Genomic DNA, 17542 nt, shown 5'->3' with positions numbered 1-17542 from the left:
TACGAACAAGTATAAGTGAAGTTATATACCCCAATATAACTTCAAACCATGGAATGGTAGTGGAGCAGTGTTGGCCTAGTGGCTTCAGCGTGTGACACTCATCCCTGAGGTCATGGGTTCGAGTTCCTGCTGTGAACCATTGGAGTTTCTTTCTTTGTGCGCATAAATTCAATCCAAGTTACAAACGTTTAACCACTACCAGCAATTGGCATTGTTCGTACTCGAGGCAACCGAACTATCTTAGCCCAAATTAATTTAAAAGGTGTGTCAGAAGGTTTGTCTGTATATAAAAACCATCAAAGACCAGTTTTTAAACTGAGATAAGCTTAGCTTGCAGTCGAAGACGCACAAACAAGCCTGCGGGGCGGCCATACAGCCTTGGAGGGAGAAGTAGTCTATTAACATATAACATATTTAAACGGTTACAAAATTAGTAGTGTCATTTTATTTAGGAAATAAACTTTGAGTAAAATAGATGAATGTGATTCAAATTGCGTATCGTCACGTCGTTGAATCACAATTCAACTCCAGCTTGTAATTCTGGATTCTATACATTCTTAATGATAAGAACTGATAGCAGGAATGTTACTTTGCGTAACCGTGGTTTACGGAGTGGTAATGCAGATACACTGATTAGATTTATTTAGCTGTTGTGATTTCAGCAGTATTCCTGTTCAAACAATGATACATATACAGCCACCTTAATGCTATCCTAATATTTTAAAGATAAAGGTTTGTTTTTAAGCACGCGCTTTACTAACTATTATAGATTTTTTAATAAAGGTAAGTTCATAAATAAGATTACAATGTAAAAGTGTATATTGTAAAACAGTAAGTGTAATTTATGTCACGGAAGTTTTACGAAATAAAATAAATTTTAAATGTTAAGGTGAACTTAATATTCAGGTATTATGATAAAAACGTTATTAATAACGGCAAAGAATAAGACAAATGCAGAATATTTTTTAAGGAAGTTAACAACGAATCTGTTTTTTACTGATTTAGTTAAAAATTCGTCACAACCCTAATGATGTATTCTGGGTCATACGTTTTATGCGTCCATAAGAAGGGATGCAGACACTTTGATCGCATGGCGGGATGCGGGTTACCCCACCACATAACCCATCACCACAAGGTAGATAGTCCTACCACGGGAGGATCTGCGCATTCTCTCACGATAAAAATGTAGGAACTTGATTGAAAATGTTTTAACGTCAAATTTTTACATATCGTCACTGTAGAATGATTACCTGGTATGTTCAGAGAACCAAACATTACAGGAAACGAAAAAAATGTTTCATGTTCGTTAAAATATTATCATGTGTTTTTGTCCACAGTTTTAGATGGTAAAAGGACTTATTGTATTGTCTTTTATTGACATAACCTTTATACACAACCAACACCTTTTGTCTTCAGTCACCGTGACCACGCACGCTGTAAAGCATGCGAAACGTCGGTTAAATTTAAAATTATGTTAAATAATTGTAAATTTATAATAATACATAACTTTAATCCGGTTAAAAAGTTTTTTCTTTAAAAGGACTTATTTATTAATAACATAAATAAGTCCTTACTTCATGATTATACCAGTTAAATGAGTCTAAGAATAAAAAATATATGGTTTTTGGATATACGAGGTTATCATTCTACAGACGATAAAACGATTTTGAAATTTCAGCAATGTATATAAATATATATTCACATTGCTTATCAAAGTTTTTGTACTGGCCCGTTGACTGTTGAGTAACTAAAATTCCTTATGTTAACGTGAAAATTTCATAATTAAGATTAATAACCTCTGTACACAAGCATAAAGACGATTATTGCTTGTACATTTTCGCTCTAATTGCGCCTGTCTACCCGATTTCATCTCAATTCTATCATATATCGATGATGAAAGTGCTTTAAATACCAAATATATTAGGTTGGGGAAAAAGTCTTTTCGCATTATACTATGTATGAACTTGTAATAAAATCTCTTTGGCTATACTATATGTATTTGCATGTTTTTGTTATCATTGAAAGTTGAGATTTTAAAGAAGATAATTCCAAATTCATATTAGGATAATGTGTGATTTTTATTTATTTTTCATACCGTCAAGATAAGTGAATCTAATGAAGAAATTAGATACATTTTAAAATTTTACTACAAAAAAGGTAAAAATGCAACGCAAGCCGCGAAAAAAATTTGCGATAGATATGAACCTAGTGCAATGTCTGTGAGAGTAGCACAAATTTGGTTTAAGCTTTTTCAATTTTTTTTTTGACCATCGATTCTGAACTCTACTGCGAAACATCGATGAGATTAAAGCAAGGAGTTGAAAGATAGCGGCCGGAATTAATCAACAGAAGGGGTGTGGTTTTTCATCAAGATAACGCTAGACCTCACACATCTTTAGCCACTAAAAAATTAAGAGAGCTTGGCTGGGAGGTGTTAATGGATCCGACGTATAGACCTGACCTTGCACCTTCAGATTTCCACCTGTTTCGGTCTCTTGAGAATTCTTTCGGCAGTGGCAGGTTAACATCACGAAAGGACTGCCAGAACCAATTGTCGCGGTATTTTGATCAGAAGCCCCAAAATTTCTATAGCAATGGGATCATGTACCTACCTACAAGATGGCAAAAAGTTATCGAACAACACGGTACCTACATACTTTAGTTAAATGTAAATAAACTATATTAAAAAATGTTGTAAATTTTCTTGATAAATGCGAAGAAACTTTTTCCCCAACCTATTATTATACAAAAAAAAATAATATTGTTTTATTCCTCTTGTGTAATTAAGTAATGCTGTCAAATAAAGAGGTGGGATGACCTACCGGCAGGATGGAGAGGTAATCCGCTCGTGAAAGAGACGAGTTGAAACAACCTGACCAACTGGCTGATAATATTTAGTTTGCATATATTTATAGTTAAATGGTATGGTTGTCGCTTATGTTAAAATTATGTAAATGTATTTGATTTTTATATTATTACTAGCTGACCCGGCAAACGTTTGTTTTGCCATGTAAATTATTTCTAGGAAACATTTTTTAGTTCAATAAAAATAACTATCTACAATAATAAACAATAGGGGTTGACCTTAGAAGGGTGAAAATTAGGGGTTGTGTGTGTTTTGTATATTATTGTATCATAAAAAAAATAACAACTAAAAAATACTAATACAATAAATTAAAAAAATTTGGGGCGGACCACCCCTTACATTTAGGGGTTTGAAAGATAAATAGTAGCCGATTCTCAGACTTACTGTACATGCATACACAATTTCATAAGAATCGGTCGGGTCGTTTCGGAGGAGTATGGGAACGAAGATTGTGACACGAGAATTTTATATATATAGAGATTGTATCTAAAGAGAAGGCCTAAAAGAGAAAAAATCCATTCATCGTATTAAAAAAAATCGTTTGGATCTTTTAAATTTCATTTTCCTGTATCCAGGAAGTCGCGCGCTTTAAACTAATTTTCATTCAAATCATACCTTTTTGTTAATCAACCCGTTGGCGCCCTGCCCGTGTTTTATCAATACCTTAGCACGCGACTTAACTTTTTATTAATTCATTATTGAGATAGAGACTGATTACCTCATTTAGGTCAAATTTGAAATATACAGGATTTTAAAGAAATTAAACTAAATTCATATACCTTCAGAAATGTCTCAAAAACCACTGAATCAATTTGGGACTGTTCCCTAAGTACGTGTCACACGTGCTTAATAGTTGTAACGCTAATATTTACGTATTCCAAAAATAATACAACGTTAAAAAGTGCTAGAAAGTATAAATATTAAATGTGAACGTTAAAGACGTATACAATTCGACCCGTGTGTTTTTTTTATATTTTATTTTATTTTCCAATGCAGAATTCATCACGCTAAGTCTAAGTTAGCTTGATACATATATACATTTTATAAGTTCGTTTCTATCGCTAAAACACGAAAATGGACGCACCGATTTGGCTAATTATGATCTTGAAATATTTGTGGTTGTTCAGGGAAGATTACGTGTCATACCGTTTAACGGTGGGAAATATAATAGGAAAAGAAAAATTCTAAAAACGACAATTGAATTTTCCAATAGTTTCCTAGTTGGGAAATATTTCATGTCTTTTTAGAAATAAAAATTGTCACTTTGTCGTTATATATTTATAGATTCAGAAATTTGTGTTTCGGTGAGATCTCTTTATTTAAACAAAAAGTATGACACATATATTTGTGTCATACACAACTCCCTCAAAGGCCAACAACGCACCATCTAAAAATAGGTGTCCATAGGCTACGGTAACTGCCCTTTCTGGGCGTCCTGTAGGCTGGTTTGCACCCCTATTTTATAAAAACAAATAAGTATGTGATAAGAAGTTCGCCGGGTTATCTAGTAATATTTTAGAAGCTCTGTGTAATTCATGAGCAATTAAAGCATTGGGGGGCAGTGACTAAATCTTGTTCCCAATACTCTACATGCCATAGATTTTATCTACATACAATAATGTTTTCTCTTAAGCGACAAGAATTCGGCTTAGTCAGATATTGCGAAATTAATTCTGTGGTACAAGTAATAGGAGATATAACGATTATTAAATGTATAGTTTGATGCCATCATTTTAAACAATGCTTTATAATTTTTAGGATATCTTACTTGCAAACAAAATCAAAACCATTTATTCATTAAGGTAACATAATGTACACTTATGAACGTCAAAAAGAAATACATATTAAATGCTAAATGCTTCTAATTTTACATTTACTGCCAGTTATCTAAACAAGGGCGTAGAACGGAAGAGAAGAACTGGCAATAAACCTTTAAACGTACTTTTCGTATTTTTAATACAATAATTGAGACACATTTTATTTTGTGTATTTTACAAATTTTAGTTTTGTGTATTATTAACACATTTTATTTTATTTGGCGTAAATTGTGATGTAAAGAATATATAATTTTATTAAATACTTATGTTTTCGTTTTATATATTTTGTTTATTGATGTAATCTGTTTTGGATTTGTATATTGTCTAAGTGTTTTGTTTTATAATTTGTATGTTAGCTGTAATTACTTTTAAATACATAAATAAACGCTTCAATAGTCTGTTTCGGTCACTGGTTACTCCATTTTTTTTACTAACAATTTTTTGCATAAAAGTATATGTATTAATATTCATAATATGTGGGGGCTATTTCATTAATTATATTGCAGATAAAAAAAATCTCCCACACACCTCTTGTCAACAAATGAGTTTGTGACCCCAATGCATAAATATATAATGGCGTTGATCAGAAGATACAATACAACAATTATCACGCACCCAAATGCCAAGCTAAATAGAAAGAATCGCTTTCGCTTTTATCAGGCACCAAACCCCCGATATCCGTTTTCTATAGCCGCTCACCCTGACATGGACCTAACCTTGACTTCATCTCTTCCTGGGTATCAATCAACGCGACACTGGACCAATTTATTTATCTAAATTCACTTAATCGTATGGTTTGAATAATGTGACATTTTATGATTTTAATAATTTTGCGCTACGCCTTGGCTCGTACAGTAATTAAAATTACCATAACTAAATGCTATTTTTTATTTGCAGGTAACAAAACCATTCAATAAATACTACAAAGGGGTAAGTTAAAGCGCTAACTGCTGAACGTATGATTAGACTAATAAAATAGTCTTTAATGGGGTTTTTTAACAGGGGGCAAGCGGGCAGGGCACCCTGATGTTAAGTGATACCGCCGCCCATGGACAATCAATGCCAGAGGGCTCGCGAGTGCGTGGCGGCTTTTTAAGAATTGGTACGTTTTCTTGAAGGAGCCTAAATCGAATTGGTTCGGAAGTAATTCAGCCGGCTAACGTAATTTTTATTTTGTACTTCTCTAACATCCACTTTTCTTAACAATGTTTCGCTCGGAATCGAAGCTAGGATAACCTGACACGCTTATATAACCACTCCGCCACGAATATAATGTATATAAAATTCACTTAAATATAGCAATACACAAAAATTACTCAATTATTTAACCCAATGCCCTTTGTCCCAAAATGGAACAAAAGGAAAGCGCTATTGTATGTTCTTTTAAACCGCCTACATTCAGTTTTAAATAGAACAAGGCTTATCAATTTCTTTTTAAGCCCACGCCGTGTATACGAATAATGTGTGCGCAATAATCGTTAATGTACGTAGAAGATATTCTATTAAAATATTTATTTAATATACAACATACAAACATACAGTATTTACAATATTCACCTACATAGTAATAATTTATTTATTTACACTTTGTTGCATTACAATATAAAAATTTAACATGATTAAATGTAAAGGAGGGCAACTGGCAGCCTTATCGGTTTCGAGCGATCTCTTCCAGGCGACCACTGTGAGAAAAAAAAGAAAATTAAATAAGTTAGGCAAGAAGTGTAAAAAATAAAAATACATAGTTATTAAGAAAAAAAAAAAGAAATCAAACAGAAACAAAAAACAAACTAAACTAATAAAGGATACATGAAAAGTAAAAAGTGCACATGAATAATAATAATTTCATTTAAGATATTATAATAATAATTAAAATTAGTTAAATATAAAATTTGAACAGATTTAAAAAGTTTGGTCTCTGTGTACCTTTAACGCTGGCAGCATTTCCTCGCTGTATTGCGATACTTATTCGTTGAGTGACGAAAGCAACTGCTCTGGGGTACTATATCTACTAGGCGCCAACTTAAATCTTGAATTAGCGCCTGTGCACTTGAACCCCACGGCCCAAGAGTCTCTTCAAAGGGAACAAAATCAAAGTTGGAGGAAAGACTCTTGTATTTGAGCCGTTTATTATTTTCCGCCTGCTCTGCGGCCGTACCAGCTTTTGTGCTTGTCGGAGGGATGTAAGACGGGGCTACGTTAAAATAAAAAAATAATAATTAAAATATACAACTAATGTAGATAGACTACAATTTTTTTTTACAATTTCATAATAGATATATTGAAAAAAATCCCTTCACACACTAAACTTAGCTATTAAAAAGAGTGGCGAAAAGTTTCTAGCCAGTTCTTGCCCGCTCTGCGCCCCTGACTTGCGAACTGGTAGTTTCTGACGTTCATAAGTGTACCTATATGAATAAAGTTATTTTGAGTTTGAGTTTAAACAAATACTGCCTCCATGGGTTAAAATTATTAGAAATGTCAATTGCAGTTTTTCATTATATTTTTAAAATTTGTCACTATGTTTCGTTAACAATTTCCTAGTTACTAAAACCTATCATTTAAGTGTAAAATTGAATTTCTTAATATAAAAAAAAAGTTTGAAAACACTGAACTAAAGCACATCCTTTGTAAATCTTTAAAATAACTTATAATAATATCCTTATTGGTATGCAAGCCACGGTTCTCGAGATGCGTGAACGCCTATGACGTGTCAAAAAAGTATCTAGACACACAAAATACATTTATCATAAATACTTGTTTACACACACAACAATATAGTCTTTATCTGCACTGCATAAAGTTGAAAGTCCTGTGAAGAATTAAATTCAGAAGCAAAACTAGTTGGTAGACATCGGGGTCACGCACTGTCAAGCTTAACATATCATAAACTTAATGATTTTATTACAATTTTAAGCTTTATAGCAGTGAGGTAAGGTATATTTTACAATGACAATGCTGAAGTGACATAAAATGCGTACATTGTTAAGAGTTTTCAAAGGAAAAGTGAATAAATGTCATACATATGATTTTAATAACCCTCATACTGAGAATCGATTTTATAAGACGTTTGTAGCCACACGAATCCAACCTACACTGATTGTATCAGAACTAAAAAAGTTTTTGCTTTCATACTTTAAAGCTATTGCATAGATTTTATTGCGGGCTTTGAGCGCGGCGACCGAATCAAGAAATTCCGTAACGAAAATAAACCTAACACACGATGAAGTAATATAGGTGCAGCCGGTACGCGTTACAGTGAGACAGACTATATAGGCGTGTATTCAGAATACTATAATAGTATATAATAGTATACAGTCTATAGTATAATAATAGTATACAGTCTGGTAGAGTGGTAGATTGAATTAATTTATCAAAGAAAAAAATACTGCATTTATAATTATAATTGCATAAGTTGATAAAAATTCCTATGCTTTACCGCGGCAGTCCCCGAGTGCCACACGTTTTTTTATTATTAATTGTCTCTGCACAAAGATACAATTTAACAAACACACACAGACACATGACAATCAAACCTAGGCTATGCAAATAAGTCATTTTAAACCAATCTTCTTTACTAAATATTTAACATAAGAAAGTTTTTTTTTATTTCTTATCTAGGAGGCAAACGGGAAAAAGGCTCACTTGATGTTAAGTGATACAGCCGCCCATGGACATTGCCAGAAGGTTCGCAAGTGCGTTGCCGGCCTTTTAAGAATTGGTACGCTCTTTTCTTAAAAGACCCTTAGTCTAATTGGTTCTTAAATACTTCTGTGGGCAGCTGGTTCCAGATAATTCTGGTGCGTGGCGAAAACATTAAACAGTAATAGCCAGTGATTTCCTATCCTTACCCAAGTAAGGATAAGAGACCCGTTTGCCCAAGAAGGTGCCCTCATATTTTAGCCAGAAGACATTAAAATTCTGGCTGTCACCACAAGCAATAATTATGAAAGACCTATTTTTAACCGCATCGTGCATTCCACCTACGATAAATAACCAGACACTTAATCATTTAGTTAAACACAACACACCCACTCAATCATCATCAAGAAATCAAGTTTGTGCTAAAGAAATTGAAATAAAAACGACAGTTGACTAATATGGGTCGTTACGGCCGTATCGGGTCTAGAAGGGTTAAATAGTGATGTGCTATTGTAAGATTTGCATCGATAAAATGAAGATTGTATGATCACACTATATAATTTCAAATAAAAATTATGTTGACGATAGGCTGTATACGGACTAATAAACAATAATATAATATATAGTTTATTTCCAATCTTTACAAATGTTGAATATACAGTTTAAATTTGTTATATATTTGTACTCGATATCCTAACATCCTAACCATTGTTCGGAACCCCTTGACGAGTAATGGTCCTCTTCCAGATGTTTAGAAATATCTATCCATGGCTTTCTTTCTCCATTCGCTTGCTGCTAACGCTACTATATCTTGTATTCACCTTTTTTGGGAGCCCACTTCTCCTACGCCTTGGAGCTTTCCATATACTTGTCTTTAAAGTCCACCTTTTATCTTTCTATGTGCCACCCCTTTGCCACTTCTGTTTTAGGGCATAATGTATCTAATAAAAATCTCTATCTAATAAAAATCCTTATTTGACAGCGAATTTGTGGGGTATAATACTTCTTCGAAAATATGCAACATAATTATGTGACTAGTTCTTATCACTACTTTTATATGAAATAATGAAATACTCTGCAATCATATAAAAACAGGTCCTTTTAAAAGTAATTAAATACATTTAAAATGATGAAAAAGTTTTATCGACAATTGCATGCATCACTAACAACGATTAGATTGATGTTAATGCACTTGGACATAGTTCAATAGACAGGAAAGTTACATTGTAAGCCTTTTATTATTTTCTAAAGGTCAGAATATTCATGATTCTTTAATAACTACGGAGAGTATTTCAAAATATACCTTGATTTGTGGTAGTAATAAAATATTGTTTTTTTTACTTCATATTGGATATTGGGTACAGCAAAAAACTTCTTTTTGATGGATTGTAGACGGTTGGTATTCCGCCTTGATGTCCGATGATGAAACTCAGCTGCAGTTGTAAATCCGAACAACTCCTCTGAACACTCTCTATGGCAAATGTGGTGAAGATGCAGAGGGACCCTACATCTCTATACAACGGCAAAGATAGTTTAATGAAGCAAATTTTGTTGATACCGATAGTGTTAGAAAAATAGCGGCTAAAACTACGCAAATAACATTATTATCTATCTATCTAGAGTGGCACTCCGCAAGTGTAAACATTCACAAGAAGAGCAATATATTCTGATGTAATTCCCTTATTTGATCGTTATTACCCATATCAGTATAAAACTTTACACACACAAACATCTCAATAACTTATCACAAACTATCGCAGACATTAATATCGACACTCAGGACTATCGATAGAAAACGATTGTCGTACATCACTAGGGATTCTTTAGATTAACACTAATGCGTTTTGAGGTTTTGCGGGATAAAAGTCCTTACAATGTAAGCTATTTTAACTTTACTCCACAAGTACTTGGATAGTTTTTGCTTGAATAACTTTGGGATCTTTTACGGCCAAAAATGTTGTTTATTAAGTATTTATATTTACTTTTCCTAGGCTAAGACGAACTCAATTTAAAAAAAAATGTCTTTCTCAAGGACCCGGTGGCAGTGTACCTTTTTTGTATTCCTAAGGATTATTTTTTTCTAATTCATCTATGATAAATATTTATTATAAAATCCTTCCCTACCTTCCTTTAAATCTCTACTGTACAAGAATTATCTGTACACATCATATTACTAACTTTCATACTAACTGAAATTATCGTGATTCATGTACACTTTTTCTTTTTCATGTGTCCTTTTTTTTATTATTGTTCACTATTTACATATGTTTTAATTGCTTTGATAAAGTAATTTTATGTATATGTCGTGGGCTTATCGTTAGATTGGCCAGATCGAGATATGCCCGGGCACTTCTTGAAACGCCGGCACATCATGATTCGGCCGGGCATATCGCGATGCGCCAAGTAAAAGGTTGGGCAGATCGACGAGAATAACGTATTTGTCGATATTCCGAGCTAACAACACGGCGGATCGTGAAATAGTTGCATTTCGCGCCGATAGTGGCGCTGTCTTCGCGCGCTCGGCTTTGTTTACGCGAGCGGAAGATGGCGGCGTTACAAACAAGTGAATGTGGTGTTGATATTATCAAAATGAACAGTGAAAACGAAACAAAAAGTGCATTTAAAGAACAATATTACCATCAGTTACTTGATTTCTATGAGGGACATAACGATTCTTCGCACAATGTAAAAAAACCATGGACTTCTCAACGTATTTTAGAGGTTAGTATTTAGTTGATAAACAAGTGTTTATTTTTGCATAATAATGTGTAGGTGATGCGTTTCTCTCATGTCATTATGTATTAAAATTCTTAGATTGATTAAGTAACTAATGTTTGTACGCTAAAGTTCCATTTTATTTTTTAGGTTATTGAACAAATAAAAAGAAGTAGGGTGACCATGCAGCGGGTCTCTTCGGACTATTATTGGAGTGCAAAATATGATGTCATGGAAACTTCTGACAAAGATTACTTAATTTTCAAAAGAAAAACTGTCGATGATCCTACAGTGCGCATAGTCGCCGTAGATGAATATTTTGATATATTAACAGAAGTTCACAAAGCTGTTGGGCATGGTGGCAGAGAAAAAATGATATATAGTATTAAAAACAAATTTCACATACCGAAAAAAGCTATAGAAATATACATTAAATTGTGTGCAGTGTGTGAAATGAAACGTTCCATGCCAAAAAAAGGTATAGTGACAAAACCAATTATATCACCAGATTTCAACTCACGAGGTCAGGTAGACCTTATTGATTTACAATCAGCTCCGGACGGGGAATACAAGTGGTTAATGAATTATCAGGACCATGCTACCAAGTTTCTACACTTGAGGCCATTGAAATCTAAGAGGGCTGTGGAGGTGGCGTTTGAACTATTTAAAATATTTTTGGAGTTTGGTGCACCATTAATTTTACAATCTGATAATGGGAAAGAGTTTACAGCTCATGTCATTGAAGAACTTGTGCAGTTGTGGCCAGAATGCAAGATCGTTCATGGAGGCCCTAGACGTCCTCAAACGCAAGGAAGCGTCGAACGTAGCAACCAAGACGTAGAAAACATGTTGCGTTGTTGGATGAAAGATAATGATTCTGCTAATTGGTCTGTGGGTTGCTACTTCGTACAGTATTATAAAAATTCATCTTTTCATCGTATAATTGGTAGATCACCCTATCGTGCCTTGTTCGGTTCTGACCCCAAAACATTACTGAAAGGTACTAATATCCCGGACAGTGTTATTTCATCTATTCAAACTGAAAAGAAGAATACTACGACAACCTCGATGGAGATAATCTTGCCTGAAGGGACAAATGTTGATGGCTTAAGTAGTAAAGCACTAACGCTTGATGATGAGATGGTTTCGGCCAAAGTGAATATTTCTGAAGCATTAAGTGTACAGGATGCCCCAACATGTATAAATGCGGCACCGGCGCCTGCCAATATCGCAGACAGTGTTATTTCATCTATTGAAACTGAAAAGAAGAATATTACGACAACCTCGATGGAGATAATCTTGCCTGAAGGGACAAATGTTGATGGCTTAAGTAGTAAAGCACTAACGCTTGATGTTGAGATGGTTTCGGCCGAAATAAATGTTCCTAAAGCATTAAGTGTACAGAACGTCCTAACAAGTGTAAATTCGGCAACGGCGCTTGCCAATCAAGATCTGAAAATAGAAAATATTGAAACCGCCGAACAAAAACTTGAAGCAACTAATTGTTCACCCAGAAATGATACGTCCTGTATAGAAGATTTAGCTTTGCAAACTGTTAACAGAGCTTCTACTAGCAAAGATGTTTTTGTCGTTTCAATTCAAGGGGTTTCAGCCAGTAGCGACACGTCACTAACGACTAAGAAAGCCGACTGCAATACGCAGATTTGTTTGCAGTGTGACCAGATTTTAATTGACGAATCTACTGCTTGTGGAGGTTAAAAACTACTGAATTCTACCGAAAGGAATGAGCAAATCTATTATACTTTTTTGCTGTTGTGTTACAACGTAAAACATGAATGTTTTCTTGATAAAACGATAGAATAATGAAAATAAGAATTTAATTTAAAAGAAACCAAGTTTTTTTTTAAATTAAATTCTTAATAAAAATATAATTAAACAAAAATGTATAAAATGATACTTAAAGTAAAGATTTTTCGTCTTTATGTTGGGTAACATTGTCATAAAGCAATTTTGAGTTCATTAACTTGAACATACTTCTGTCAGATCTATTGACTGCAGCGGAGTAGTTTTTATATAATTTATCTTTGTAAAGCAACTCAAAATGGAACTCATCATGTTTTGTATGTCAGTTTCAATTTTATGAATAAGGGTCTGATCACTTTGAAAAATAACGTAAAATTTTGTAGATTTACATAACCAACTTTAAATAAGGGATCTTGCTACTATTCATTGCGATATCCTTGTGTATATTTATGTTTCATTTTAAACTCGATTATATAAATTCTCAATAAAGGAATTCCCACATCACACTCTATGCTCACGGCACGAATGGTAACGAAAAGAATGAACATTAAATAGTTATAATCCAATCGATGAAAGAGGAATACCTCGCTTTTATTCGATATGCCAAAAAAAAGTACTAGAATAACTGAAAAACGTGAATTCTACTAAAATATACCAAATAATTTTTACATACTAAATTCTGTTGACAGTATCTCAAAATCTACCAAAAAAGTAGAAATCTACTAAATCTGGTCACACTGTTTGTTTGGTTTGTACCAAAGAAACAACTGGAGCTCATAGTTGTAGATCGTGCTTTAAACCAGTTCACGTTATATGTGGTCTCACTGACGGTGAAGAAGGTTACGGGTCTCAGATTTTATGTTTCATATGCAAAAGAGAACAAGACATTGCAAAAGAAAGAGCACAAACTCTTAAAGGTACCAAACGGGCTGCAGAAAAAATGATTGACCAAACAGTCAAAAAGCTTCCGTTATTAGAAGTTGGTAATAGCGTCTTGATAAATGTTCCAAAATTTGATCGTGGACCACTTGATACCAAGAACATCGCAGGTAAAATTGTTGACATTAGGAATGGTGTATTTAAAATTGGTACTACTTCTGGAACAATAAAAAACTGGTTCCCGAGACAAGAATTACAAATTTCAGCCAAAGATTATAATGGAGACATTTCTGAATCATTTATAACATTGCGTCATGCAGTCACATGTCAGTCCATGTTTGGAGGTCAAGGTTTCCAGAAATGCTCCTGCAGGCCTGCCAGAAATCAATGTCACACCAAAAGGTGTGCATGTTATAAGAATAATGTTCTCTGCACTTTAAAATGTCATCAAAGTATATCATGCATCAACAAATGATAGATATCTCAAAAAATATTTGACTTTCCTTTAATATTCAATACAAAGTTTATTTTCAACTGATTAAGTCTGTTGTTAGTCTGATTGAGGAACATTTTTTAAGTAGGTACCTATTTAATGTTTATAAACATTTTTTAATTTAATTTCTCTTTCTGCATGGCGGTTGTCGGGTTGTATTACCTATTTCTAAAGATTTTTTAGGTATTTAAATGTTACGAACGTTTGGTTTGTTATCTTATTTTATTACCAAAGGGCTGTGATTGAATGTGCCATTTTTAGAATTTTTTGACGATGTTATTAATGTTTGTCATATTTAATAACAAATAATAGGTAACTATTCTTTGAAAAACTATTTGACGTTCCTATTAATATAAGTTTGTTTTCAACTGATTAATGAGTCTGATTATTTAGTTACACTTTATTATTTAAATAACTTATTTTTAATGTTATTCATTATTTTTTAACATTTTCATTTAATTCTAGCTGTTGCTCGTACGTGCCGTTTTCTACGTGATGGCTGTGTTAACATTTTATTAAACCTTACTGTTTATTTACATATTTTATTTGCCTCAAATAGGCGTTTTGTTATTTTCTCTCCAAAGAACTGTGATTCTATGTGCCACATTTGGAATTTTAAAAAATAATGTTAAGTTAGAGCTTCATAACAATAATTATTTTCAATTTTAATAAACATTTTAATTCTTAACTTTATTTTTATTTGCTAAAACCTTGGACACCCTACATAATCGATATGCCTAAAGTATCTCTGGCCAAATCGCCAAACGTTAAGTGTTGAACGATATGCCCTGTGTTGGATGGCCAGATCATGATGTGCCGGAGTATCACGTTCTGCCTGGGCATATCTCGATCTGGCCAATCTAACGATAAGCCCACGACATATATACTTTTTGCGCTTACCTTATCTATTTTTATTTTCTCACATTGGTTCCCAGGAAGAGATCGCTCGAAAGTGATAAGGCCGTCAGTGGCTCTCTATTAATTTTAACTATATATAACATAGAAACACAATATTTATTTTATATGATTGGACAGCTTTTTCGATGAAGCAACTTATAGTCAATCAATATTCACACATGCCCGAAGACCATACCATACCATATAAACACTTCCTATGATATCATGGGAACTAGAAATGCTATCTCCACATTAAAATGCTACGCGTCGTGCCTCGCACAATACTCCTGCGCATGACCGCCGTCGCCATGACAATAGCCACATACATTGAACTTAAAATTATTTATAAAACGCGTTTATTATCACAATTTAATTGAATAAAATTTAAAAGTTTACCCGGGATTTTGTTTATATCATAGGAGGAAAACATAGACAATCACATTGACAGAAGGCTCGCAAATGCGTTGCCGGACTTTCAAGAATTGGTACGCTCTTTTCTTGAAATACTTCATTGGGCTGCTGGATCCACATAGTGGTGGTGCGCAGCAAAAACTGGCTTAAGAACGCTCAGTTGTGGAACAACGGACGTTGAGAAGATACGGATGGTATTTTGTATTCTGCCTCGACGTTCGATATTAATTGTAGCCCGTAAGCACGAGAAATCTGAACGTACTAATCCATTAATTTTTAAACACTGAGCAAACAAATAATTAACATAAAATCAGTTTGCAAACCATCCGTAAGCTATTTAGTATTTTAATCAACAGTTAATTAATAATTTCTTAGTAAAACATACAAATTAATTAAAGCCAAAGCATAATAAAATGCTTCGAATATATTATAATAAATTAAATGAAACTTTGAATTTTTCGAGTACTCTCTCAGTATTATTATAAAACGTGAAAACGTATGGAAATTGCAATGGAAAAATAAATATGTATTTGTACATGTATCTAGAAATTAAAGTCAGGACTGTAGATCCATCCGACTACTACTTAAGCCTTGACTTGTTTAAGCTATCGTGGAATTTTAAAAGGGGTATTAAGAATATCCATAGCGCAAAATCACCTGCATCATAACCACACCCCACATATGCACCTTCACGTAGGTACACTTTGACACCATCACTCAACACAGCCAAATTAGGTATTACTTAGTGTATTGAATTATTTTTATTGTTTTTTCCCTTTACAAAAATATTATGTATTCTATCTTTGGGTATATTTTTAGTGTATTTGTTTGTTATTATATATAATAATTGTAAGCTGTAGAATTACGAAATAAATAACTGTACGGTGTTATTTGAAACGGTAATTTATAAAGCGTATTATATATTTACTGTTACATACATTTCTAATTATAATTATATACATAATATATTTACCTACCATATATAGTCGTTTGAACAGTAACAACTCTTATATTTGTTTAACGAAACAGTATGTTGCAATCAAATATTTAAAAAAATATCCTCATTCGAGATTCTTATGGATTAAAACATTTGTTATTTACACGTTTGTCTAAAGACTCTTTTCAATTTAATTTAAGTAATCTTTGCTTTACGAATTTTATTGCTCAATTTGGATATTTAAATGAATTAACCAAATTGAGCAGTGTTGGTCTGTGGTCGTAGGTTCGATCCCCGGCTGCATCAACAAACTTTCTTTCTATGTGCGCATTTAACATTCGCTCGAACGGTGAAGGAAAACATCGGGAGGAAACCGCCTTAGACCCTGCGGCGTGTGTCAGGCACAAGAGGCTAATCACCTACATGCCTATTAGATTGATCATCATGAAACAGGTAGGGAAATCTGAGGCCCAGACCTAAATGTATTTTTTTTTAATTATCAATATTACATTTAGTCTCGCATAAAATTGCAAAGATTGAATCGATTCAAAACACATTAAAATCCATTATTATCGTTTACACGCACGTAACAAAAAACAATCGTATCATGCGGTCAGGGTCTAATTGATATCTAAGCCGATTTTACACAAGACTAGCTTCACAGTATATTCGTATGAGCAAATTACTTTTTCTATGGAAACGAAATAAAAACCTGAGTCTTCTGAAAGTCTTGCGGGAGCTGGTGAGCACTGAGCAACCCAAGTGTTCTCCAAGAACCTCCTTCTTCGTACCTATGGCATGTGACGGTGACGGCCAAGGTTTGCGATACCAAGGGCCAGAACCAGTTCACAAAGACGTTGCGCCTACTGAATGCTTCGACACTATCGACATCTTTAAATGTTCAGAGTTCACAGTAGCGATATCTACTATATAAAAATAAGTCGAGTTTTCCTTCCTGACGCTATAACTCCAGAACGCACGAACCGATTTCCACGGTTTTGCATTCGTTGGAAAGGTCTCGGGCTCCGTGAGGTTTATAGCTAAGAAAATTCAGGAAAAATTTCAACAGAAAAGCGGGATCACCAAACGAAATGTTACATAAAACGAAGCCATCTGGTGGC

At 33.7% G+C, this 17542-nt stretch overlaps 1 protein-coding gene across 2 annotated transcripts in view; it reads left to right on the top strand.

Annotated features, from left to right (window-relative positions):
- LOC125059439 overlaps positions 1-17542 on the top strand; it is a 106420-nt gene that overhangs the window by 37965 nt on the left and 50913 nt on the right. Inside the window, exon 3 of one of the 2 annotated variants that reach the window (XM_047663867.1) lies at positions 5581-5613. The exons of the other annotated variant lie outside the window; for it this stretch is intronic. The gene's annotated coding sequence lies outside the window, so the exon portion shown is untranslated. The remainder of the gene's footprint in view (positions 1-5580; positions 5614-17542) is intronic. 2 annotated transcript variants of the gene reach the window in all.

The sequence above is a fragment of the Pieris napi genome, chromosome 19, assembly GCF_905475465.1.
Source record: "Pieris napi chromosome 19, ilPieNapi1.2, whole genome shotgun sequence".
Lineage (NCBI taxonomy): Eukaryota > Metazoa > Arthropoda > Insecta > Lepidoptera > Pieridae > Pieris > Pieris napi.
Note: the sequence above shows the minus strand (reverse complement) of the source record. Positions and strands in the feature narration are given on the sequence as shown.